At 36.8% G+C, this 26497-nt stretch overlaps 1 long non-coding RNA gene across 2 annotated transcripts in view; it reads right to left on the bottom strand.

The window, feature by feature from the left end:
• Positions 1-26497, bottom strand: part of LOC126761698 (uncharacterized) — a 166723-nt gene that overhangs the window by 129399 nt on the left and 10827 nt on the right. For both annotated transcript variants that reach the window (XR_007667389.1, XR_007667390.1), the window contains exon 2: positions 7155-7209. This is a non-coding gene — a long non-coding RNA (uncharacterized LOC126761698). The remainder of the gene's footprint in view (positions 1-7154; positions 7210-26497) is intronic.

Raw genomic sequence — 26497 nt, 5'->3', positions numbered from 1 at the left:
GGATATAACCGTTTAAGTGTGTATATTTGTGGTATATAATATGGTATGCTAATAAAGGCTGAAAAAGAAAGTTTTGGCTTTTAATATTATTTTAAAAATTGCCTGCTTTTAACTTTTTATTTTCCATATTAATGACTTGGGGAAAAAATTACTTATTATCGTAGCCTAACAGTTGAGCATTTGAATACTGAAAATTTAACTGAAAATTTACTATAAAATTAACTGTAAAACTATGCTATCCGAAAACTTAATAATATTTTAAGTTTTTAAGCTATGTCAGCAGTCATATCTGATTTATTTTTGTATAAAAAAAGTCGAAAGCCGAAAGTCGGCATAACAAATTGGAATTGAAATTGTTGGCACTAAGTATTTTATTCCATTGCCTTCGACAATTCTTATGACAACCAACCGAATTCGAGTGATTTTTCTTGAATCTTCAATATGAACTTTGAATATCTATTAACAATGAAGCTCAAATATTTTTCTTTTTCTTAAAGCTAATTTGATCCGGATTTAAATTTCTTAAACTACTTCTAAATATACCATTTGTAGAAATCTGAATTATCACTCGATATGTAGATATATTCAAAATTATTAATGGGCCATATGAGCTTCTATAGCATAGGTGCTTTCTGAATTTATATTCATGCGGCCAGACGCCTTTTTTGGAGGTGTTCCTGAGCTCGCCTACGAGTTCAAAGGAATCCAAAATTGTTCAAAATGAATCTTCAATTATTAAAGTACAATAAATTATGTAAATTTAAATCTTGTAAATTTCGAAAATAAAAATTGCAAAAAAACTTGTATATAAACATATTCGAAATAATTAGTAGTGGGCCATATGAGCTTGTAAAACATGAGTGCTTTTAGAATTTGCATTTCTTCAATTAAAACCGAGATATTTTTTAACTGATAAAATAATATCTATTAATATCGTCGGAATTATGTGCGATTTTGATATTTTCATAACTTCATGTATTTATTATCTTTTCTTATGAGCTACTTCAGTAGTAAGTAATACGATTTCAATATTTTGTGTTTCAGCAAGAGTTTATTTCGAAAAAAACGAGGAAGTCTTAACATTCGACTTATCGTAAAGACTCGCTTTAAACACTAATCAATTTTTGAAGGGTTGACACATACAAACACATACAAAAAGAATGTTCAATTGAGTAGAAAATATCTCCTAGAATGTAAATTTAGCGTAAAAAAAGATAGGTCAAGTTAAAATTATTTTCCATTTAGACAAGTCAATGTAATATTCAACCTTTTTGCCTTAAAGCTAGGTTTTGTTTTTTTTTTTCTCCCAAAATAATTTGCAGAGATTAATTCTGAAATAGTTTAGAGCACAATGCTATAAAGCAAGAGGTGTGCATATTTCTTCAATTTCCAAGTTGGGATTAGATGACAGCAACTAGACAAATCTTTTGTTGGAATAAGATGACAGCAATTAGACGAATCTTTTGTCATACGAATTACTAATCTGTGAAACATAATGACTTTGTGACAAATTTGACTTCTTCTTGCTCAATATGTTCACAGCTAAATACACGACTCAACAAAGCTGAAGAAAAATTTGCCACATATGTGCTAAAAGATCTGTGAAGTATTTGAGGTATCCTGATATCGAATTTGAGTTCAAAAAATTTCCATCACGTACAGCCATTTCTGTTAATTTACTAAGTGGTGGTGGTTTAAGCTGTAAACCACTCACATTATCTTCGAAAATTAGCTGCAATTTCACAGAGTTTTCACTGTTTATGGATTTTAGGGATTCTCAAAGTGATCAACTCATGAAGAACTCGCTAAGGCGCACTTTGCATTTAGATGCTTTGGGGACTGATTTAAAATTAAATTCTCAAAATTTTTGGTCGAATTCGTTTCATCAAGTTTTTTTATTCACTTTAAAAAGCGAATTTCTGAATTGATTTTCAAAGATTCACTTTACTTGAAGCAGCTTAACCCAATAGAATAATATCCGTCAATCTTTATTAACACACAATTGCTTATTTTTCTATAACACTTTTACTTTTGATGTCAAAATGATCCTTTGGAAATTGGGCAATTGAAAAAAGTATTCCGAATAATGGGTTAAACTTAAGGATTACAATTTCGTTTATTATTATATTGCTATATACTAGCTAAAGGTATTATTATATATAGTATACTAGATAGTATATACTAGAAATTTTGAGATATCAATTTGAAATTCTGCAAATGTTATTTTCTTCATAAGTAGTTGCTTATTTGTCTGTTCTGCTGATACCGGACGACTATTGCATATAGCTGCCATACAAACTGATCGATTAAATTTAAGTCCTTCTAAGGAAAACTTTTTTATTTGACAATATATTTCTAAGAAAATTGGAACAAGATATTGTTTAAGGCGGTGCTACAATCTTCGAAAAAATCTCTTAGATTGGACAACTATATCATATAGTTGCCATATAAATGACCCTTCAAAATCAAGTTCTTGTATGGAAAACTTTTTTATTTCACAAAATTTCTTCCCGAAAATTTTCACAGATTATTGTCCTAGGCATTGCCACAACCTCCAAAGAAATTGTTTAGATCGAACTATTACATATATCATATAGCTGTCATATAAAGTGACCGACTAAATTCAAGTGCTTGTAAGTAAAACTTTTGTTTTGTCAAGTTATCTTCACGAAATTCGACACGTATTATTAGCTAAGATAGTGCTACCATCTACGAAGAAAATGCTAATATCGGATTACTATATTATATAGCTGCCATACAGACTAATCGATCTTAATGAAGTCCTTCTTTATTTTACAAAATATCTTCACGAAACTCGGCACAGATTGTTATACAAAATATCGTTAAAATCTAGGAAGAAATTTTTCAGTTCGGACTACTATATAATAAAGCTGCCATACAAATTGTCCTTTTAAAATCAAGATATATTTTTTTATACACTTTTATGCTATAAAAAATACACCTATGAAGTGACCTAGTTAAACTTTTTTCATGTTTTGAGCTGAATATGACGTAAAAGCCGAAAAGCCTGTAAAGGCTGGCATGGAGCTACATATATCCTAAGGCTCCGCAAATTTATTCTCTATGCTCAAAAATTGCCATAGTTTGTATGCGTTATCTTTATTTGGTCTGTGCAGATTTTCAAACTTAATATACTTTGTTTTTGAAACAAATCATTATCCAATATGTTTCAGATGTTTGAATGAGTTGAGAAAATTCAGAATTTTCTATTTCTATGAACTTTGTGGTAAGCATCATGAATAAACTTCGGAAATTGTTTATAAACCTTGAAGTATATCCTGATGTACTTTGTACATACTTACATATGTAGCATGTCACTTAAGAAATGTGTTTTCAGAAGTCTTTTATTTGCGAAATTTGGGTGTACATCAAGCCATTCAAGAGGGCACAATAGACCCCAAGCCGCGATGCAATTCTCATCTATTTATTTTATTATTTTCAATGAAAAATCATAACAAATATTGTAAGAATTATTGGTTTCGAATTCAATTATTTGTTTCAAACAAGCATGGTTTCGAATATTTACTATAGTTTAAAGGAAAAAGCATAAAAAATGCTATTTGCTATAAAATAAAGCCAGTAAGTTACATGCTTTTTATTTTTTTCCCCCAAAAAAACATTAGCACATCTTTTTAATATAATATCCAGGTTAATTTAGAATATGTCTCATAATTAAAATAAAAAAAAACTAAACTTGCTTGAACTTGCACTTGAAGAACAATGATAAAAATGAAAAATATTAAAAAAAAAATTGAAATTGAATTAAAAAATCAATTGCATCGAAAGCGGAGTTCTAATGGTTTATATGTTTTCAGTCTTCCATTTTGTTGACTATTACCCAGCAGTTGGAGCGCAAGTCCTCTATAATGATTCTTCAATTAAGAGCGGTAATGGCTACTGTTATTGCTTCTCCTATAACTGCGTAAGCGGTCAGTAAAGAATGATTACTAAATTCTTCTACATATAGCTTCATTTAGAGTGGATATTTTTACGACTCGATGGACGACGTCATTTCTTATATCTTCACTTCAGCAAAACTAAACTTTGAAAGCAACTATCAAATCAATCTAACGAAATCGCAAACTAAAAACACTTTCCATGACGCCCAAATAAATTTTCAACACTGAGAATATAGAATTTATGCAAGTTTCTTTTGTCACAGCAAATATAATCGAAGCCAAGTCAGCACTCACCTCATTAAAATGCAATTTTTATTGAATTTCCTTTGACACTTGTGTTTGAAGTTTTTTGTTTTTTTTGTGCACAAAGTTTAATTAACTTTTTCATTTTTGCTTTTGTTTTTTGTTGTAATTGCTGCAAGCGTTTGATCATCGCTTGGCTTTGAAGTGCCGCCGGCATTTATTATTTGTTGCAGCACTTAAATGCGGCGCAAGCAAGCAAAGACACCGTCGCCGCGGCAAAGCGAAATTAAACAATTCGTCACCGCAAACGTTTTTATGTTTTTATTAGGTGGCAGCACATGGCAAGTTAATTTTCCTTTTTAATTTTTTATTACAATTTGCATGTGAAATTATTGCCAATGTTGCACTGATGGAAATTGCAATTTTTTTTTTGAATTTTTTGTGGTGGTTTTTATTGTTGTTTTTTGTTTTTGTAGAACACAATAAGTTATTTGACGTTTATAGTTGTAGGCTGACAGTTAGTTTCGCCTTTATTTTTTTTAATTTTTCCATTTTTTCACTAAAAATGTTGAATTTTACGCCAAACTAGTATATGTGGCACTTGCAACATCGCCGTTACATGCACTTGTGACTTTACTAAAGTAACTGTACGAGTGGCAGCGTGACACGGCAAATGGCCAAAGTAAACTTGCGACTTGTCGTTTGGCAAATACGAAAGCGAATCGGCAAAATGCAAAATGTTGCAGTAGTGGCAATGTGGCTGTGGCTGGTTAGCCGCCGACGCCGCCGTTCGATGCGAAAGCCCAATTGCGAATGCGACATTAACTAACGCGCCTGGCGACCGACCACTTTGTCTTATACTCCACTTCGCTCCACTCGCTTCACTTGGCAGCGCTAAGCACCTGCATGCCCATGTATATGTGTATGTATGCGTGTGTGTGTGTGTCGGTGTGCACTTGGCAGCATACACGAGCGCATAACAACTTTGACGAGAAATATGTAACTATGCATTTTTGCATTTGCACATTTGCATGTGCATGTGTGTGTGTGAGTGTGTGCGTGTCGGTGTTTCAGCGTTGCGTGCGGAGTATTTGAGTTCGCCGAGTTACGAACCATATCGAACACTTTGTGTGAGTCTATTTTCAAAGCACTCCAAAGTCAAAAGCCGCTCGAGCATTGTCTGCAAATATTTTCCAACGAAACGAGCAAAAAAAAATGTGCAAAATGTTGGCAAAATAGAAACGAGCTGACGTGTTGCGCTGCATGCCACCGTATGGAAGGCTTTGTTGCCTTGTAGTTGCCGTTATACAAGTACTGCAGTTATTTGGCCACAAAGCCTTAAACACTTCACTAAAATAACAGCTCACAGCATTTAGCGTCGCCGAAGAGTGCGCCGCTGTTGTGGCAAGCAGCAAAGGCGCCTGTTGCAAGGTGTAAGTAAATGTTGCAAGCCACATTTTAGTGTTGCAGCGCTTAGTTTTGTCGAAAACAACTAAAATTCCAATAAAAAAATGCACTACTTTTACTTTTGTTACTTGCAACATGCCTTGCAACATGCGTTTGTTGCCTTCGCATGAGATTTTCGTACTGAAATGGCCTACGCGCCTAAGTTGCATACGTGAATTTTCGCCACAACCACCAACCAACGCCACCATCAAAGCAACAAAACAACAACTTGCAACAAATTACACCACACTGCACTCGGCAAGTTGCTCAGAATTGGTGAGATCAATTGTTGCCATGACTGAGCTGTTCTCACAGTTGCTGTTGTATTGCATCGCTATTGTTGTGGTTATTGTTGTTGTGTGGCAGTGCGGCATTCTACGTTGCTCGTTGCATGTTGCAGGTGAGCAAAAGGACCTCGCTGTTTTGTTACGGTATAACAAGGTAAAAACAAAAAGAGTTTAGCGGCCGGGAGTCGGAGAGCGTGAGTAAATTGGCAGTGTCTACTGAGACAAAGGATTATTGACGGATATTGGTCGTTAATACATGTAACATGTAGAAATATTGACGTCATTATTCAGACATAGGTGTGTTTGGGGCCGGTTGGCGGTTGTTCTTTGCGAATCATACAAAAATATACAAAGTTTTATTAATTTTCTATGATTTTTCTTTATTTGAGAGGGACGGTGGATGGTACAGCGCTTACAACATCTATACAGACGGATAAAAAGATGCTAATTGAGTGGAAGCCGGAATCTATGGCAGGGAACTGGATCTCAGATGACCCATCAAGCTGCCGGAATACTGAAGTATCTTCCAGCTGGATGTCTTTGCGAAAAGCAGCTCTAACAAGGCTTTAAACAACACAAAGAAGATTTGTCGACGTCAATTAAGGCAATAATACAAGTATCATATCGCATTACGTCAAAGAATATCTTAGGAAACATAACGGCAGTAGATATGGTGGCTCCCAGAAAGCGACTGCATACATATATACTGGGTTCGAGGCCACAAACGAATTTTGGGAAGCGAAATAGCTGCTATAAATTAAAAAAAAAAATCCGACTGGGTACCCACCGGTACGGGAAATACGAAAGTCACTAAAAATGATATACAATGAAATTACCGAACTGACGGACGGATCCGAACGAGATAGAATGCCTTAAAGACGCGCAAGATCTCCAAGATAATGTGCGAAAGCGCCGAAGAGGAACAGGCATTACTCAAATTACTGGCAACAGATGCGAGCCAGATGGACATTAGCAAAAACGATACTTGCAGAAAGTGCTCTCTTGCTTACTGAGAGAGACGCTGGAATACCTTTTATGACTCTTGCCAGCCTTATGTAGAACTCGACTTAAATTTCTAGAATCTTCGCAATTCCAGAGACTTAGTATTAACATTAGATGTCAAGGCGCCCCTAGACTTCGGTCTTCGTGACGAAAACTCCAGCAGAATTAAAATGCTTTGTTTTTCTCACCGAATACTCTAAAATCGGTTCATAACTCCGATAGGTGTACATAGTCATAAATTTTAATAATAACAAACCTGTTTCTTTAGAAGATCATGCAGTTTTTGGATTCAGTTTGGCGGTTGGAAGCATCTGTAAATAAATGTAAATAGTTTTTTTTTAGTTTTTTTTGTAATATTAGCTATGTATTTAAATAGCATATTAAAGGGAGTATGTAACGGGTGATTCAACGAGTACATTTTTCAACAGTGACGTTTTCGAGGCAAATTTTGTTCAGCGATGAGGTCAATTTCTAGCTCAATGGGTATGTAAACAAGCAAAATTGCCGCATTTGGGATGAAGAGCAACCCGAAGAGATTCAAGAGCTGCAATTTCATCCAGAAAAACAACGATTTGGTGTGGTTTGTAGGCTGGTGGAGTCACCATTCCATATAACTTCTAAAATGATGCCTGTGAGAACGTAACCGACCGTTACCTGAAATTAAAGTTCGTGATTACGGTGAGCAGCTAATTTCACGTTTTGCGTCGGTCGATTGGTCACCAAGATCATGTGATATTACACAGATGGATGAAGTTCTTCATGTGGAGATATGTAAAGTCTAAAGTCTATGCGGACAATTAGGCTTTGATTCAGGCCTTGGAGCAAAACGTCATGCGTGTCATTCGTCAATTATCAGTCCAAATATTCGAATGAGTCATCGAAAATTGGACTCAACAGATGGACCATTTGAAACCTAGACGCCGCCAACATTTGCAAGAAATAGTCGATATGGATCACCCTTTAGTATAAAAATATATATAAGAACTAGTAAGTTAACTTATAATACCCCTCACAGGTTCATTTCTTATTTTATTTTGAACAGTCAGTATTCATAACAAACCACTATGGTCCGATATCGACAGTTCCGACAAAAAAGCAGCTGCTGTTTCGTAGAAAAAATGTGCGCAGAGTTACGGATCGATACCTCAAAAACTTATGAACTAGTTCCTAGATCGATTATTTCTATCAAATAACCTTGCGGTAAATGCTCTACGGATCATTGTGAACATCTTTACCTAAAAGACGATGTGTCTGAAACCGGTTTCTGCGAAGTTTAAAAAATATAGCGGTTGTATGGAAGATATGTAATATAGTTGTCCGATTTGACCAATTCTGACAAATGATCAATAGAATTTCAAAATAAATTTACTTATTAAATTTTATTCGCATGTCTCAGCAACTACCGAACAAATTATTATGATTCCAAAAAACTTAAAAATTGATTGTTCGAAACCTGTTTTAGACCAAAGTCTCTTTGGCAAAATTGTTCTGAATAATCCGTAAAATATTTCACGTATACGCGATTTTCCCGTTCTTTTGGTTTCTGCATACAGACCGCAATCAAAAACACTTGTTTATTGAATTTAAATGTAAAGTAATCTCCAACTTGTAAGAGAAATAAGCTATTCTAATCGAGGCTGAGAGTAGTTTCGGAAAACTACAACCAACTTCACATCATTCACAGTTAATTTCCTACATTTCAGTACAAAGTTTATTTGGATGTTTTTGCGCTTTTTATCATAATTTCCTCCTAGCAAATATTTTATTTTATTCTTCTCATTTTTATTTTTTGCATTTTCTTTAGTTATTTTTAGAAGTTTTTTTACATAGTATAAGCGTCTCTTAAAAAGCAATCTTTGAACAATTTCATTCTTTGAGGAATTTTCCTCCTTGCTAAAGATATCCCTGTGAATACAAATATTATTTTTCGGGTTTATTGAAATGTTTCTTTAACCCTTTCGAGATTCAAAAACTTTCCAATGAATACACAAATATTCAAATTGAATTATCCAAAGATTATTTTGTCTTATTGAATTTATCACTCCAAGCAGACAGCGTCACAACCCTTACAACTACCCTTTATTCTTTATTGCCACATCAACACTTCTCCAGTCAAGCACATATACCAATAATATCTGCCCCAAAAAGCACCCACATATCCTTACTGCGCCATAGAATAACGCATATGAGCACACACAAGTTTATATGTGTCTCCCTAAGTTAACGAATTTTCGGAAGCCCACACCACAAATTCCAACAACCACACTCCCATACCCACTAAACCACACACACACAGCCAAACGCGTTGAAGAGCAGTTCGCAAGCGACAAAGTCACCACACACCTGATAAATAACGGCATGGGCGCTTTCGTGGTGAAGCAAATTGTCGCACACCAAACACTTCGTGGCTGGAAGAGCTCAAAATGGACTTATTTTACTATTTGTTTGCTCGTTTGTTTGTTGAAAAGCATTCTTGCGCCGCCACCAACAAAAGCAACAACAGTGTGTCAAGCGTTCATCCAACCATTGAACTGGTTCGTCTTTGGCAACGACGCAACGGAGCCACAAGTGGCATGGAGTTGTCCTCTGACAACCGGTTCGCCGGTGGAATTCGGCTCATACAGGTGCTCTCGAGCCAGTTGAAGTGGTGAATTGCTTTGCTGGACTGTTTTAACCAAAAACCATGAAAAAAAATCCAAAATGGAGCTTGCGCAGTTTGAACGTTGCTGAAGGTTCGCTCATTTGTTGCATGCGACATAGTCAAAGGTTGCACGGTATGCCAATGTGTTTCGACTATAGTGTATTCCAATGCAACATGCCAACTAAACAAATTTTTCGGCACTCAAACTATTGCTCCTTTGGCCAGCATAGAGGACACGCATATGATTACTTGTGTTTAAACAAGCTAGGAGGAGGAGTCCCTGATATGGAGGATATAGACTTTATTGATTGTTACAATTCGGAGCTGTTTTGAACAAAGCAAGGTTTTCAAATTAATGTTTATTACCATATCTCAAAAAATATTGTAAAATAGCAATATTTGAAAATTTAGTGTTGCCACCTAATTTTTATACTCTATTAAAAATGATTTTAAAGGTGGAAACTTATTTATTTTAGTTTTAAGCATATTTTTTCTTAACATGTAATAAATTTTAAAAACAGTGTTGCCACCTAATTTTTTATGTAAAATAAAAATAATTTTAGACATGAAACGTGTTTCTTAACTGTTGCTAAATTAACATATTTTCGTAACTTTTAATAAATTTGAAAAGCAGTGTTGCCACCTATTTTTAATGCAATAAAAATTTTTTTAGACACAACAGATTTTTTAACTGTTGCTAAATTAACATATTTTTGTAACTTTTAATAAGTTTTAAACACAATGTTGCCGCCTATTTTTTTAAATACAATAAAAATTATTTTATACGTAACAGATTTTTTTAACTGTTACTAATTTAACATATTTTCGTAACTTTTAAAAACAGTGATGCCACCTAATTTTTTTATGTAAAATAAAAATAGTTTTAGACATGCATAACAGATTTTTTTTAGCTGTTTTAGCCACCTACTAATTATGTTATGTTATGCCATGCGTTACTATGTTATGCGTAACTAATTACAAGTAAGCGTCCACATCTCTATAGCAATGTGCATAATTTCACGCATTACTTGCAACAAATAGCAAACCGTTATGGGAACAAAGCTGCTCGTCTAACACACCCCTCAAACAAAGCGCATTGTTATTGTTTTCAAATTTAGTGCTTTTCAAAACATACTAAACCCGCAAATGCAAATTGACCAAAATGCGTACGCTTGGGAGCATTTTGGAATTTTTGTGGTCATAGAGTGATGACAGCGCAGGCAGGAGGGGAGCTGCGCCCAGCGATGGGACCGGCGGTAATGGCTACCAAACAAAATATGCAACAAACAACCGCTGGAGAGCCACAAGCGGTTGCTGCTAAACCGACACTTAAAATTGAAAACTTTTGTATGTGCAACAACAACAACAAATTTTTGTATGTACATACATATATGTACATATGTTTATCGACGTAATCTCCGACTGGCATATTTTCAAACACGTGCATCACAGTTTTCTATGTCCACTGCCGATACATATGTATGGATGTGTGTGTTGTTGTTTGTATGTATGTCTGTATGTTTGTTTCGACCATATCATAGCCTAATGTGAGTATTTGTCTCTGACTGCCAATTTAGAAATTTACATAAATATTTTCACATGACCGCATTTGCAACAAAAACTCCAGCCAAACAATACAACTACAACTGCGGAACTCTTTAGAGCAGATTTGCATACAATATATGTACATATATCTATATCTCACTCTGTATATATCACTTATATTTATTTACTCATTGCATTTATTTATTTTCGTTTTTAGTTGGCCACTTTGTTCCAGTTGTTGTTGTTGTGGCGCTTCAGCAAATTTACTCCTGCGGTCTAATTTAGCCAAATTTACGGTTTATTTAATCATAGCGCAGAGCATCCGTTATATCAGCCGCATTTTCCGTCAACTGGCCATCTTTGGCCCAACAATGGCTCAGGTGAGTCTGTTTTCATAACTGTACATACGAACATACATATAGAGATGTGTCGAGTGTGTGAGCAACTAAAAAGTTTTATTTACCCAATTATCTCATATTAAATTCGGAAAAACTTTTTTTTTGTAGTTTATTTGCCACAAGTGAAAGTAAAGCTTTGTGGTGTCGTTAAATGTGGCAAGGAAAGTATTTTCAGAAACCCAGTCGATTAAAGTAGTTTATTAATTTCATAATTTTGAAATTTATTAATTTTTAAATCCTAAAATTGTAATTCTTCGGATAAAAATTAAATTTTGATTTTTGAAAATTTTTAAAGTTAGAAATTTCTTAGTATCGAAATTTTTTAATTTTGAAATTTCTTAATTTTAAAATTGCAAAACCATAATTCTCTGGATAAAAATTAGATTTTTAATTTTTGAAAATTTTTAATTTTGAGATTTCTTAATTTCGAAATTTTTTAATTTTGAAATTTTTCAATTTTGAAATTTCTTAATTTTAAAATCCCAAAATCGTAATTCTTCGGATAAAAATTAATTAATAATTTTAAATTTCCTAATTTTCAAATCTCAAAATTGTTATTCTTTGCATGAGAATTAGATTTTGAATTTTTAAAAATTTTTAATTTTGAAATTTCTTAATTTTGAAATGTTTTAATTTTGAATCCCAAAAACGAAATTATTGGGATAAAAATTCGACTTTTTGCTGTAAATATGTTTAACTTTGAAATCCACAAATTGGAATAAGAATCTATCTGGATCTATCTAAAGTTTGGCGAATCGAACAAAAAACTGGTATAAGCAAGTAGATTGGCATAATCAAAAATATTTACAAATTCGAGGAGTTACAGCACTTTAACGAGGTATCCATAAATTCTTATATAAGGTATTCAACGGAAATCCTAGCAGAAAGCTGTTCTTTTCAAAAAACCGAATAGGTTCCTTTATTGTTTAAAGAAAAATTAAATAAAATAAATAATATTCAAAAGAAACTAATGTTCAACATTTAAGAGATTATAAAAGACTTTTAAAACAATTTCGACCCGAAAGTAGGATTCTCGTACAATATTCATTAATATTGCTTGAAGAGGTGTTGGAGTATTGAAGTTAGATTTGATTAAAAGTTCGATCGTAACATACGTCTCACTTCGACTGCTTAAAACGTCATTGTGGTATCTAAAACTCCTAAGAAGCTTATCAAAAATCCCTCAAAAATCGAGATAAGCGCTTTGAGCCGCTCACAAATTTGTTGATTCGACTAATTTATGGTTTCGGCTGTGTCTCCTAATTTGCCAAAGCTATGACTGCCGAGATATTTCAACTTCAGTCTTCCAAAAGTTGCGGAAGGAAAAAGTGAAAGAAGTGCATGAATGTTTCCATTTCACCTTCTTCCATACAACTTTGACGATTTACAGCCGAACTATTTGCCTTCCAACTTGAATACCTATTGGTCAAACAGCAAGATAAACTTTGTTCGGAACAAGTAGTTCTGTAGATCTCCTGCGTTCTATTCGAGGGCAGAAGGATTTCGCAGTCACAGAGAAGCTGGCCGTCGACCATCACTTGCCAATCGCAAGTGGGGTTCTTAGATCCTCACTTAGATCACAGTCCGATGTATGTGGAGTGAGGGTGCCATTCTTGCTAGCTCATAGGCTTTTCTATTACCAGCTACGACCAGACACCCACCGGAGTGTGAATAAAGAAGCATTACGGGGGAACGGTACATAAATCGCGATCAACTTACGTTGCTTTCATAGAATCCACATATTTTGTTATTTTTGGTGTACTCGAAGTACTTCTGCGAACATACATATGAAGATTTGTTGAAATCGTGATAGCAAATATGTCAAAAGAAAGCTTCTAATCGCTGATAATATCGAAAATAACTGAAAGAAGGTGGAGCTGCCAATTGATGAAGAAAAAAATTAGCATTTGAAAACATTTCTGCTGTTCTAGCGCTTGGAGAGCAAAAAATTAGGTATCTTAGTCTAATCAACGCCTATAACCTAAAATCCCATTAAAAAGGTGCAAAAATATTAGCAGACCTTAAGCATTTAATATGCACACACAATTATGTCCGATTACTTCGCAGACACACAGTTTCACAGACTAGAAATTTAAATAAGTTTGCGAAGCGGCTGCTTTAAATTTGAAATTTATTTTCGTGGTGTGCCCAAATTTTGACAGCTCTTCAATGGCTTCACACACACACACACGCACACATGCATGCTTGGCAGCAATACTTCAACTTCAACTTGAAATCTACAGTTTCAGCTTCATCAAGAAGAACTTTGGAGATGACTATGCTGCACTTGATATCAAAATATAACATAAAGTCTCGAAAAAAACCGAGAAGAAGCTTATACATGGTTGGATGTAAGTTTGTGTATGTATGTGTGTGACAGTGTGTGTCGTGGTGTGGTGCGGTGCGCGTGAGGAATGACAACGAAATTTGATCACTTTTAGTTTGAACCGTAATAAATCACTCGCTTGAGTTGAATTCAGCGAGTATGGTTTAAACGGCGACAACAACAACCAAAGCAACAAAACACTAGAACAAAAAATTATTAACATGAAAACACCGTGAAGCATACCAAAACCCATATGTGAGTATGCATGTGCGTTTGCGCCACATTTTGTTGCACGCATCATTGCGGGTCCACAATGTTGATCCGTCTTGTAAATATGACTCCGCATTAAGACAGCCGAACGACAACGAAACCCGTTCCTTGATATTATTTTCGGTTACTGTCAGAGCAATTTGTTTCGTTCATTTTTGGGCAATCTCTCACTTTACGGCAGGAGGAGTAGAAGCAAAACAAAAAACAAAAATCCAGAAAAAAAGTTCACAAAATAAATAAAAAAGGTCCAGAAAATAAAAAAATGTCCAGAAAGTATACAAGAATCTTGAACAAGCAAAAATGCAGGAAGAAACAAAAACTCCGTCAAAAAAACAGTTTGACCGCAGTTTCCAAGTAAAATACGAAAATAAAATTTGTTGGGCTTTCTGCAGGGCCAAAGTACCCATTCCAGTTCGTTGAAGCCTGTTTGATGACACACACTCCACACGCAGTCCCACAACCGCACATACCGGCATAAGCGCTGCTTTAATGCATGTATGTATGTGTGTGAGTGTGCAGCTTAGGGAAGCTTCCTGAGAATTTTTGTTGAAGAAAAAGAGTAAAAATCGCACAAGAAACTCCCAAAATGCGAAAATGGGAGTAAAATGAAATTATTTCGAGATTCTGAAAATATAAAAATGCTGGGATCGTAGCGCTTGCCAGCAATAAGTATACACAACACACACACATACACACACAAACCTGCGCAAACACTTGCCTTTAACCTTGGACGCAAAATACTTTTCGTCTTCGCCTCATTTTTGCTGCAAACAACAACAAAACAAGAAAAAAGATTAACTTTGGCTACACCGAAGTTATAATACCCTTCACAGGTGATTTTTTTATAGCGCATAAGGGTATAAAAAGTAGCTTTTCTTGATTTTTAAAGGTAATTTTGTATGGCAACTACATGCTGTAGTGATCCGATCTGTAATATTTCTTCGGATAATATAGCGATGCCTAAAGTTATAACCTGAGCCAAATTTCGTGAGAATATCTCGTAAAATGAAACAATTTTTCATACAAGCATTTGGTTGTGATCAATTAGTTTGTATGGCAGCTATATGTTATAGTAAACCGATTTGAACAATTTGTTTGGAGATTATATAATTGTTCAGAAAAATAACACCTGCCAAATTTTATGAAGATATCTTGGAAAGTAAAAAAGTGTTCCATACAAAGACCTAATTTTTACCGATCTTTTCGTATGACAGCTATATCCTCTAGAAGTCCGATCTGAAAAATTTCAGCGGAGATTATAGCTTCGTTATGGAAAATAATATTTACTAAATTTCTTGAAGATACCTCTTGAAATGAAAAAGTTTTCCATACAAGAACTTGATTCTGATCGTTCAGTTTGTATGGCAGCTATATGCTGTGGTGATCCGAAATCGGTGATTCCGACAAATGAGCTGCTGCTTGGAGAGGAAAGAACGTGTACAAATTTTCAGATTGATATCTCAAAAATTGAGGTGCTATATCGCTTAATACAGACCTGGCAAACTTAGTATACCCCGTTCAGGGTATGACAAATTTATTGCAATGTGGAAAAATAAATGAAAAACGTAAAGAGCACGAAATGCAAACAACTCAGCTGAACTGAGCTGAAAAAATCAACAACAAATTAAAAGCGAAACCAAATAAAGTGCAACACGGCAGCGACACAACGCGACGGCGACGCGGCGGCGCACACGAAGTCATCGAGATGGGCAAATTTGCCAAATACGCGAGCAATAAAAAAAGCGAGCGCAGCAGCATGAAAAATAAAAGTGCAGCAAAGCAAAGTGGGTAAACGCAATAACAACAACAAAAAATTTAAAAAAATAAACAAACAAAACTAAAAAGGCAAATAACTCCAAAACCCAGTGCCATGGACCGATAATGCCGTGGAGCCGACCGAGTGGCGCACACACACACACAATTTAATGAACTCCAGCTCCGGGCGAACGGCGGCTCTTAAGCCGAAATGCATGCGACTTTGGGGCAGACAGCCGACACGTGAACGCAGACTAACCGAAAATAATAAAAGGCAGCATCAACTCCAATCAGCAACAACAACAAGCAGAAGCGGCGCTGCACTGCAGAAGGACCACAAAGCCAACGCAGGCAATATGTGGCAGACAATGCAATAAAATGAAATAAACCCAAAGCCAACAAAAATAACAAAGAACGCTTAATCGAGCAGGCTTGTCGCGGCTTGTGGCGGCGCGGTGGGGGCAGCATGTGGTATTGGAGCAATTCATGCGAAGAAATAAAATGCTCGAGAGGCGGTATGCGCTGTCGCCGTAACAAAATAACTTCGCATCGCTGCCAAAGTGCGCCTACATGCAGGTGTATGTGTGTACATACATACATATATGTATATATGGCATACATAGGTATGTATATATGTACATTTAGTTTTTCATGTGTAAAAGTTTGGGAAGATATGCTTCTACAGCGCTGGCAGGCGCACTCACCTGAAGCTGACTAACAAACCTTCTTGTACATATACATATGTATATACTTTATATTATATAGTTATTTGTATATATATTTGAAAGTACTCGCACATACTATATATATGTACAGATGTGTAAAAATGTGTCGGAACGAACAAAAGTTCGATAATTCTTGTGAGCCTCGCATGTAATACACTCTCGAAGTTGTTGGCTTTGTATAGCCGGAACTACCACAGGTTCGAAAAAGTTTACAAAAACAAAAAAAAACACGTTTATTGCAGCACCGATGTTGTAATACCCTTCACAGGTGCATTTCTTATGGCATATGTGCGTATAAAAAGACCTTTAACTTTAAAGATCTTAGATTTTGACCGGCCAGTTTGTATGACAGCTACAGGTTATAGTGGTCCGATTTTAACAATTTCACTGGAGATTATAGCGTTTCCTTGAAAAACAATAACTACTCAATTTCTTGAAGATACTTCGTGAAATGAAAAAGTTTTCCATACAAGCGCTTGACTCCGACAGTTCAGTTTGTATGACAGCTATATGTTATAGAGCTCCTATATCAATGGTTCCGACAACTCAATAGCATTGTTGGGAGAAAAGAAAGTATGCAAAATTTCAGATGGATATCGCAAAAAATGACTAATTGGTGTATACATAGTGTATACATTCTCCAAAATGAGCCCTTACTTCAGGATAACATGAGAAAGTCTCGGTTCAGTAATATATTTCGGTTCTCAAAACCCCTCCCTAAAATCCAACAAATTGTCCAAAGGACCTGGCCAACCATTTTCTAGCATCAAATCAAAACACATACTTTAAAAAGGTGCCACTCGACCCTTTGGACGAAGGTAGCACTGAGCTTCTTTACGCATGGGTCAAAGCTTGGGAAAAGGGTAAATTGTATGGGACTCTCTATCAATTTCAGCAGTGAACATCTTTACAGATGGGCAGCGAGCACTTTTGATAAGACTAGTATATGTGGCAGGTAACTGAAAAGCTGAAGACCTGGTAAGATAAGCCATCATTTGGATGGAATCGGTGCTCTAGTGCTTAGCTGAACTTCACGAAAGCTTGGCCAATGCTGAGCTACCATCTGTTCATGCGCTGTCGCAAGATCTTTTTGGTCCAAGATCGATCGTAAGAGATCTATATCGGAGTTCTTGCTTATAAGTTGATAACTGACTATAAATTAACGGATGTATGCAGCAGAAGCTGTATGGCAGAAGAGGAGGTGGGAATATCTCAATACTTCCTTTTTGATTACCCCACGTTTGTTAAAAAATACTATGGTATGACCGTAAATTAAGGGAAAAACTTTAGTATTTAAGACAACCTTTAATCGATAATTTGAGTACCGAGCTCGATTATGGAGTTATCCATTTCCGATTCACTTTAACGACTCGAATACATATCAAATGAACCATTCGTAAGACAAACTAAAAAAATATAATATATTCTATGACTGCGCGAGAGCCAAAGGGTCACAGGAGACTCTTCCATTTATTTCGAACTCACGCTAGCACGCTTGATTTGACTCCAAATTTTTTGGATCTTAGACATTTCAATGTCAAAATTCATTCTCCGGGTTAGAGCAGGTCGGCCTTTCCATTGGCTGTCTTGGGCACTCCAGTCGGTAGCATTTCGGTTGACTGCGTCTGGAACTCATCTCAGAAAATTTCCAATGGACAATGGGGCTTCCTCTAGGAATTTCGACCCGCAGTTGTGTTCATTTGTGCGGGACCATAAGTCCGCTTTAGAGACAGTGATCGGCCAGAAAATGTGGCAAACTTTGACAAGGCATCGGTTTGTGCAAACTTGCAACTTTTGGATGTAAGATTCTAAGAGAGTCCAAGTTTCGCAGCCATATAGAAGTGTGGACTTTGAATATTTCTATTTTGAATTTGAGTTGAATATTTTATATTTTGGTACCCAACGTAATGATCTAGGAGCTCCAGACCACATTAAGGACGCCGAAAGCAAAGCCTTCTTTATACGGTTGCTGATATCTTCCTTTGATCCTCTATTTGAAGATAAATTACTCTATAAGTAACAACCCCGAAAATGGTCTGGGGAAAAATTTTGCAGAAATGAGTATCAAGCATCTAAAAAATACTATATTTTCCTGAGTTCTCTAGTAACTAAAATCGTTCACCGACACAGATACGAGCACTCAATTATATACTTATGTACTAGGTCTACCATTTTGACAACCACCATTTGGGAAGACAAGTCTCAAATACCAAAAGTCAGCCCAAACTCAAACGAAACTGTCAGTGATTACGAAATTTCAGTCAGTCAGTCCTTGCAACGAGCTATCAGACGCCAGTCGTTCAACTCCGCACAACAATCAAGTGACCGAAACAAAAGCTATGTGCCCTGTGGGAAAAATCGAAATCGTTGCGAAATTACAACAAATCGCTTTTAACGTACATACATACATATGAACACACATTTACTGAAGGGAAGCGCGCGGTTCGAAGGGTTTGTGGCGCAACTGTGATACATGAAATGGAATGGAGCAACATTACGCTGTATGCAGCAGCGCAACAAGCTATACAACAACAACGGAGCAGTTTAAGTGAAAAAATCTGTCCTTGTTTTCAACTGTCTAACAGCTGCTGGCGAACCCCGGTCGACCAGACACACGTGTATACAAGCAAACCTGTGTGCGCCGCCGCAACACCGGCAGCAATGACAAAAGCCAGCTACTGGCCGCGACGTGCGATCGGAAGCCGTTGTTGGTATGTTGCAACAATGTGCAACCGTTGCAAGGCAGCAGCAAGCAGCAACACAATGTCCAACGTTGCGCCGAAGGTAGAAGTGTAGAAGTTGTCGAACGGACATGAACAAAATATCGACTTCATTGCTTCATTTCTCGGTTTTGTGGAATATTTTCCCGAGAATCAATTAGACCAATAAAAATATTTGTATGACAGTTTTGTTGAAAAATACTTGCTTGCAATTATTGAGTGGATTTGTGTGTGTGTGTGTGCTCTGTCGGTAGGGGTCTTTTAGAGATAAAGTATTGTTACAATGTTGTCAATGTGAAAATATTCTTAATTTTTCTTCGTTGGGGAATACAAATTGAGGTCAATTGAGAATACTCTTCAAATGCAGGAAAAAAATCTAGAAATTATGCGAGTCGTCCAACTACCTCAGTTGTTGAACATCGAAAAAGTCCCTGAAACTGGCCATGTTAGCATTGGAGAGATAGCAGAGCATCTCAGTATATCTTATGGACTGATTCAATATATTAGTTAATGTTTTGGGTATGAAGAGTGTCAATGCTAGGACTAGGTAACGATCTAATGACATCGAGTCAAATTTGATCACATTTTATTAAAGTATAGAACGAGTATAGCTCTCTCCGCGATATTTGAGAAAATCATTCGAAAGTCTAGAAATAAAACTGTCGAAGAAACATTACAATCCACTGACGAACCCATCGCAAATACTTCCCTGTGAGGACAAGTCATTTCTAACCAAAATTAAGCTTTCAAAACACAATGTGATTAATATCAAACTACTAGAAAGCCGTAAAGGTCACTAGATTCTCAAGAAGCTGCTAGAATCTTTGAAGCACTTTGAAATAATCCTCAAATTTCTAAATGCTGTCTTTCTGCAGTTAGATAGTAGTAAATTAGGACATGCGCCGCGTTCTATGATCTTATGTTCGCTCCTCTCTGTCACATCGAATACAATTTTCCATAAATGTCGATATCTTGCATGGTGCTTTTAAGGCTATGAGAGCTTTGATCCTTAATGACATGAGGCGCAATCACAATGCAGAATTCCGGTTCCAACATCCTGGATGCGGAAAAGGACAGTTCCTCAGTTACTTCCCGATTCCACCCTGTGAACTGGTATCCGGATAAGCTGAATTTGTTGCAAACCGATAAGTTATATAGCCGTTCCATGCACTCCTGCACCAATAGCGATATAGTCTCGTAAGCTGAGATCGCTTTAAGTGTCTCTAGATCATCTGACTGGGTATGGCAATACTTTCATTGTGATAGTTGCTTTGGAGATTTATCTCTACAGACCGACTTATAGCAGGACTTCTGCTCAGGAATACTCGCAAAAGGGAACTTAGGTATGGAAAGTTTGGTACGCGGTCGTACGATTTATGTCTTACGACTTTTTCGAGGCGCCAGAGTACCATTTAATAGTGATATCGCTTAGTAGTAGATCAAGAAAGATTCAGCCTTACTAAATTCTTTGTGAAGTTTAATCTTGCGTTAATGATGTTCCTTGGGAGAAGAGCTAGTGGCGTTTAATTACTTAAGGCCTTCATTTGTTAGGACGAGGCTAACTTTCCTTTTTCATACCCTTCACTCGTTAGTTGAAGTGATATATATTTGGCTATTTGAGTGATGACTAAGTGGAGCGGTGTGAGTTCCATGACAGCATGACTTCTAGTACTTCTAGTTTTGCCGTCAGTCATGCATGGTTGCTTTTCTAGCTTTAACAATGGTCACATCTACATGCTGTTTCCACCGAAGACTGGAATCCAAAGTGACACAGATATTTGGCCTCATTTGTAATCTCTCTGCTGTCAAAGGTTAAGGTTCTTAGGCCCGGTGGAGACCTTCTCTTGGTAAAAGGCACGATGGTGGATGGATGCTGTTTCAACTTCAAAAAAATCGCCATAAAAAGGGTTCTTTATTTGTCACAACCACGGATAGCGTTTCACTGTAGTATATAGCTACCATAAATAATTGTCAAAATCAAGTCTTTGCATGGAAAACTTTTTTTATTTTACAAGATATTTTTACGAAATTCGACTTAGATTATTCTACAAGGCAAGGTTATAATCACCAAGTACATTGTCTGGATCGGACTACTATAGCATATAGCCTTATATAATAAAAAAGTTATCTGTAAAGGGACTGTGATTTCATTTCAGCCGAAGTTAAAGCTCATTCTTGTTTTCTCTCGAATTCTGAAAAATACATGTCGTCACCTAAAATGCAAAACAACGTATCTTAAAAAAAATCGAAATAGACTTTTTTATTGCTTACGATTCGCTACATCGTATTACATATATGGAGCACTAAATTTTAGTTTCCGCTGTCAGATATAACCGATATATAACCATTGCATAACCAATATATAAGCATTTTATAACTAAAATATAACCAATAAATAACCATTTCATAACCAATATATAAGCATTTTATAACCAATATATAACCACTTTATACCCAAAACTCAAATTTTGTTTCATATGAGAGATTTCTATTATATCGTCTTTTTTCGTCTTTAAACTTATGAAGTGCTGTTACGATATACTTATTATTCTGCTGGAAATATTCCCACTTCATTTTCAATGAGCACAACATTTTAAGGCCGAGAAACTTCAAATAATTTTATTTTATGCTTAATTACTCATTGATTTGGGGAATACTTCCACGCTCATAGAAACCTGTAATACCAACATAATTTATAGTCTCTAAAAGACCGTAACACTTATTAATTATATCAGCGTAATGCAGCAAACCAATTTCTCTTCTTCTTCTGCGCCACATGTGCAACACTTGCTGCACAATTACAGCAATAAATGAAATCTTTTTTCAAAACGTCAGAAAAATATTCATAGAATGTAGGTATGTATATTTACAATATGTGTAAAAATATGAGCAACTCACAAGTCCATCGATCTTCGCAGACATTACCTATCCCAAGCGTATCCGCCTTCAATTTATCTTCATCTGTAGGATTTTCAATTATTTACACGCACATTACGTCGAGCGAAAACAAACAGCTTGAAACCGAGAGCGTCTGGCGATACAAGCGATTACCCATACATAACGAGCTGTCTGTTCTTTTCTCAACAAATAAACATATAAATAATGCCTCGGCTTCCCCCTCGCCAACAGCTTGCACGTGATTTTCCGCCAACAGATTTATCACTACATTTCTTACAGCATCTCTCACCTTTTTTACACAACAGTGTAATTTACAATACCGAAACACATGTTCGATTTTCACAACGGATATGCACACACACGCACGCATACATACACCAATACATAAGCAATCCTATCTGTCGAAGATCTCAGTGATTGTGTCCCTGCAACTGCCAGCGCGCAACTGTGATCGCCGGTGATCTCCTGTGAACCTGTCGTCGTGGCCGCGGTCATGTTTGCAGTTAACGAACCTGAGCGGTTGGCTGCGGCTATCACAGATCAACGCACTTCTTGTAAATAAATACGAACTCATTATGCGCGTCCAACTACTGCTATGCGCAGACGCACGGCTGTTGAAAATCGAAAGTGATCCTACAAACCCACTTCGAGTTCCCATTGTTTCCCTTTCATTCAGGAAATCGACAAAACACGAAAAAAAAACAAATCACAACAACAGCAAAGCAACAAAAAACAGTGCGCAAGAAGTCAGATCTTGAGAAGAAAGACCACAAGTATAAGCAATAATGAGTAAGGAGGCACAGACAAAAAAATCAACACAACAACAGCAACAACGCAAAAGTACGCAAAAGCCAAACAATTGAAGGACGCGAACCTAAGACAACAACAGCAAATCCAATAACAGCAAAGAGTGGCGAGCGAGCAGATGCAGCCGATGGTTAGCAGCCTGGCACCATAAGGCCACAACTGGCAATTTGCACAAAGAACCCTTGCCTACCCTAACACGAGAATGAATGGGTAACCGCACAGCAATGTTACCGGAAAACAAATCTGAATATATTTCCAGCGTGTTGTTTTCGCTGTGCAACTGAATGTGTCTGCGTGGCTGCGTCACTGGCTCCGGTAGCGCTGGTGCTGGGGCGCGCCCAGTACGCAGGAGTCGCGGCAAGGTATTGGTTGTGTGGCAGCCAACAACAACGCAGCGCATAAAAAATGCGAATCTCTGTTGTTGGTTGCGGTTGAGCGGTGCAGTTGTGCCGATCGTTTAACGAGGATCAAGCACGTAGGGTCAAGCCAGACGCGACGTGGCGGATTTGCAGCGCGTTGGCTGCGGCAAACAAATATATACAGATCTATATTAATGTGTATGTGCATATGTAATAAAAAGGCTAAATGTGTAACAATAAAAAATGTAAATGCCGGGGCTTAAGGTGGGCTTGGCGCAATAGTTGTAGAAGTCTCGGCGGCCATAAGGTATGGGGAGCGAGTGTAGGAAAGTACAACAGACCACGCATGTGGCACAAATGTGGAAAGATGTCGAGATTTGCAAGTGTTCGCATGCACATTAGGGTGGTACTTAAGAAAAATTTTTACAATTTGTTTAGTTTTGATAACCAACGAGGTAAACTATGAACGAAAACTACTAAAAAATAATAATATTTTTAAGTCACGATACCCCAAGAGGTTATCCACCGGCCGAAGACATTCGAAATTTGTTCCATTGGAGACGTTTATCTATATATAGATATCTATGCGAAGCTTCTTAGCTGCTTGCAATCGGTGTTAAGCTAATTATTCGATGTACATATATAGACTACATTAATAAGCTAGAAATAAGGTAGAAAGTCAGTTTCTTAGTTCGGCGAGGTTGCTGTTATAAAGGGAAGCTTGAAACTCAACGTTACAATGTCGGAAAGTCTCTACTCTGACTGGGATCTTAATAATAATATTTTAATATAATATATTTCATAGAAAATCGAAGAATCGTAGCCAACTACTCTCGAAATGCCAAAAACAGTGCTGGTATGATCCTTGTTTTCACTTCTGATCCATCTGAAAAGTTGGATAAAAAATAACAGAATCTTCTTTTGACGAACAAAATTTAGTCCTTAGATTCTTACTCTTGCCTTTCCATCATACGTTGCAGAAACATTTACGCAGACGAACCAAAATGAGAAATCGCTTGGAACATTCGAGAGAACTATGCTCCGCAGGGTCTTTGGAGTCGCTCGATTAACGAACTGTATGAGCTCTACGACGACAGGGATATAGTTAAGCGCATTAAAATTCAACGAATGCGCTGGTTAAGCTAAGTCGTTCCATGCGTACAATGATGCTCCAATGAAAACCTTCTCTGATTCGAGATATATGGGTGGACCAAGATCCAATTGAAGGAAGAAGTACATAAGGACCTGTCTGCACTTGGGATGTACAACTTGCGTGATATCGAAGAGGATAGACGCAACGACCGAAGTTTTGTACTCTCGGCACAGATCGACCACGGTTGTAGAGTCAATGAAGAAGAAATCATAGAGTCGGAATTTGAAAGAGAGACATTTGTAATTATATTCACTGCTTTCTTTTTGCAGAGTTGCGCAATATTTTGTCTCCCGCTCTCAAAAAAGAAATCTAAAAGTGATTTCGGACTCAAAATAATTGGTAATTTCCAAAGATGAATCAAAAATGTATGGTCAGGGTCCACAAACTCGTCACAAATCAGAACCAAGATTAATTTTTTAAAATGTCCAAGATTATAACAACAGCGATGGAGTTAGATGGGGGTCTGGAACATGTGATGACTTTCTCTTCCGTATTTCATAACCACAATAGTGCACCTACGTATATTTGGTCCAAGACAGATATAACAATCCTCATTTAATTTCTTTGTCTCTGCCAACAGCGCCAAGAACATCGAAAAAATAGAAAAATACAAAAAAACACCACAACAACTACTGAAAAGCAGTAAAAAATCAGGAATAAAACTAAATGAAGAAAGCAATACAGTGACATCACGAAAAGTGAGCTTGAACAAGGGGGTAAGAAAACGAAAAAGGACATTTCCGATCCCGAGCGCCAGTTGTTTGTTGTCTTTACTGGCTGCCTCTGACAGTCTTAGCGTCGGGTTGCTAATGAATTACACGAGCGAAGGAAATTATGGTTGCGCTGTCAGTTTGTTTCGGAACAAATCGAAAGAAAATATAGCGAAGAAGGATAAGAAGGAAAGCCACGAAAAAATATGATAATTATTACGGGCTGGCATAAAAGGGCTGCTGCACGGAGCAGCAACCGAAAATATAACCAAACTCACATAAAGGCATACAAATCACTTATTTTACAGCATGAAATGATAAATTTCTGCTTAAGAAACTTTTCCAATTTATAAATGACAAAATTCCCAGAAAAGAACCCCGACACAAGCAATGCACAACTCCTTAGGCGGCCCACAGCCAGCGTCGCGCACACTACTAAACGTGTATAATTTTGAATTTTAATTAAAAAAAGGGAAAATTACTTGGACGCTCTTAAGAGTCGTTTGCGCTTTCTTTCGCCGCACATAAATACGCTCTCCAGCGGCGGCGCTGGCGAACAAAAGGAAGTGTTGCACGACGCGGCGCATCCTTTCAGCTGTGAGTAGCTGAATTAAAAATAAGCAAACTTTGAATCATTAATCAAAAATACAAAAATCCGCCCCACAAAACGCTGAAATTAGTTGCAACACCCGAAAGGTGCTGTGCTTTTTCGTTGTATTTCGCTCCGTCTTAGACGAGCGGACGCGCTAAGTCTTTACCATGGCTGCGCCTTTTCTTTATTGCTGGAGCGCATTAACCCTTTTCCTGCTTTGGCCGCAGTGAATTTACATTAAAAGTTGAAATGAATTGAAGTGGATTGCCAGCAAGGATAAGCGCAAACAAATTCTCTACACAAAGCACACACACACAGACAGATAGACTCGTTTGTGGACACTGTGCCATACCCACTTGGTTAGTAGAATCTTATTGCTGCTGTCCGTTTCCACTCAAATCTTGAATGGCGTAATTTGCTTCTTATCTCAACCTTTTTTCGTATTTTTGTTTCTCGCTTTGAATGGCAACTTCGCACGATGATGGATTAGCAAATGGAAAAGTTCTTAATGCGATGCATTAGAAATAAATTAAAGTGCTGAGAGAGGACACAGAAATGTTGCGTAAATATTTATAGAAAGAAATATATACATACATATACATACATATATATTATACATCTATATGTATCAGTATGCTTTAAAATCGCCTTAGTAACAGCGAGTGCGACTCTCAAAAGTGGGTGGTAGCTCAGACGTCCG

Source organism: Bactrocera neohumeralis, chromosome 6 (assembly GCF_024586455.1).
Source record: "Bactrocera neohumeralis isolate Rockhampton chromosome 6, APGP_CSIRO_Bneo_wtdbg2-racon-allhic-juicebox.fasta_v2, whole genome shotgun sequence".
In the NCBI taxonomy this organism is placed as follows: Eukaryota; Metazoa; Arthropoda; class Insecta; order Diptera; family Tephritidae; genus Bactrocera; species Bactrocera neohumeralis.
This window is presented reverse-complemented; position numbering and strand designations above follow the sequence as displayed.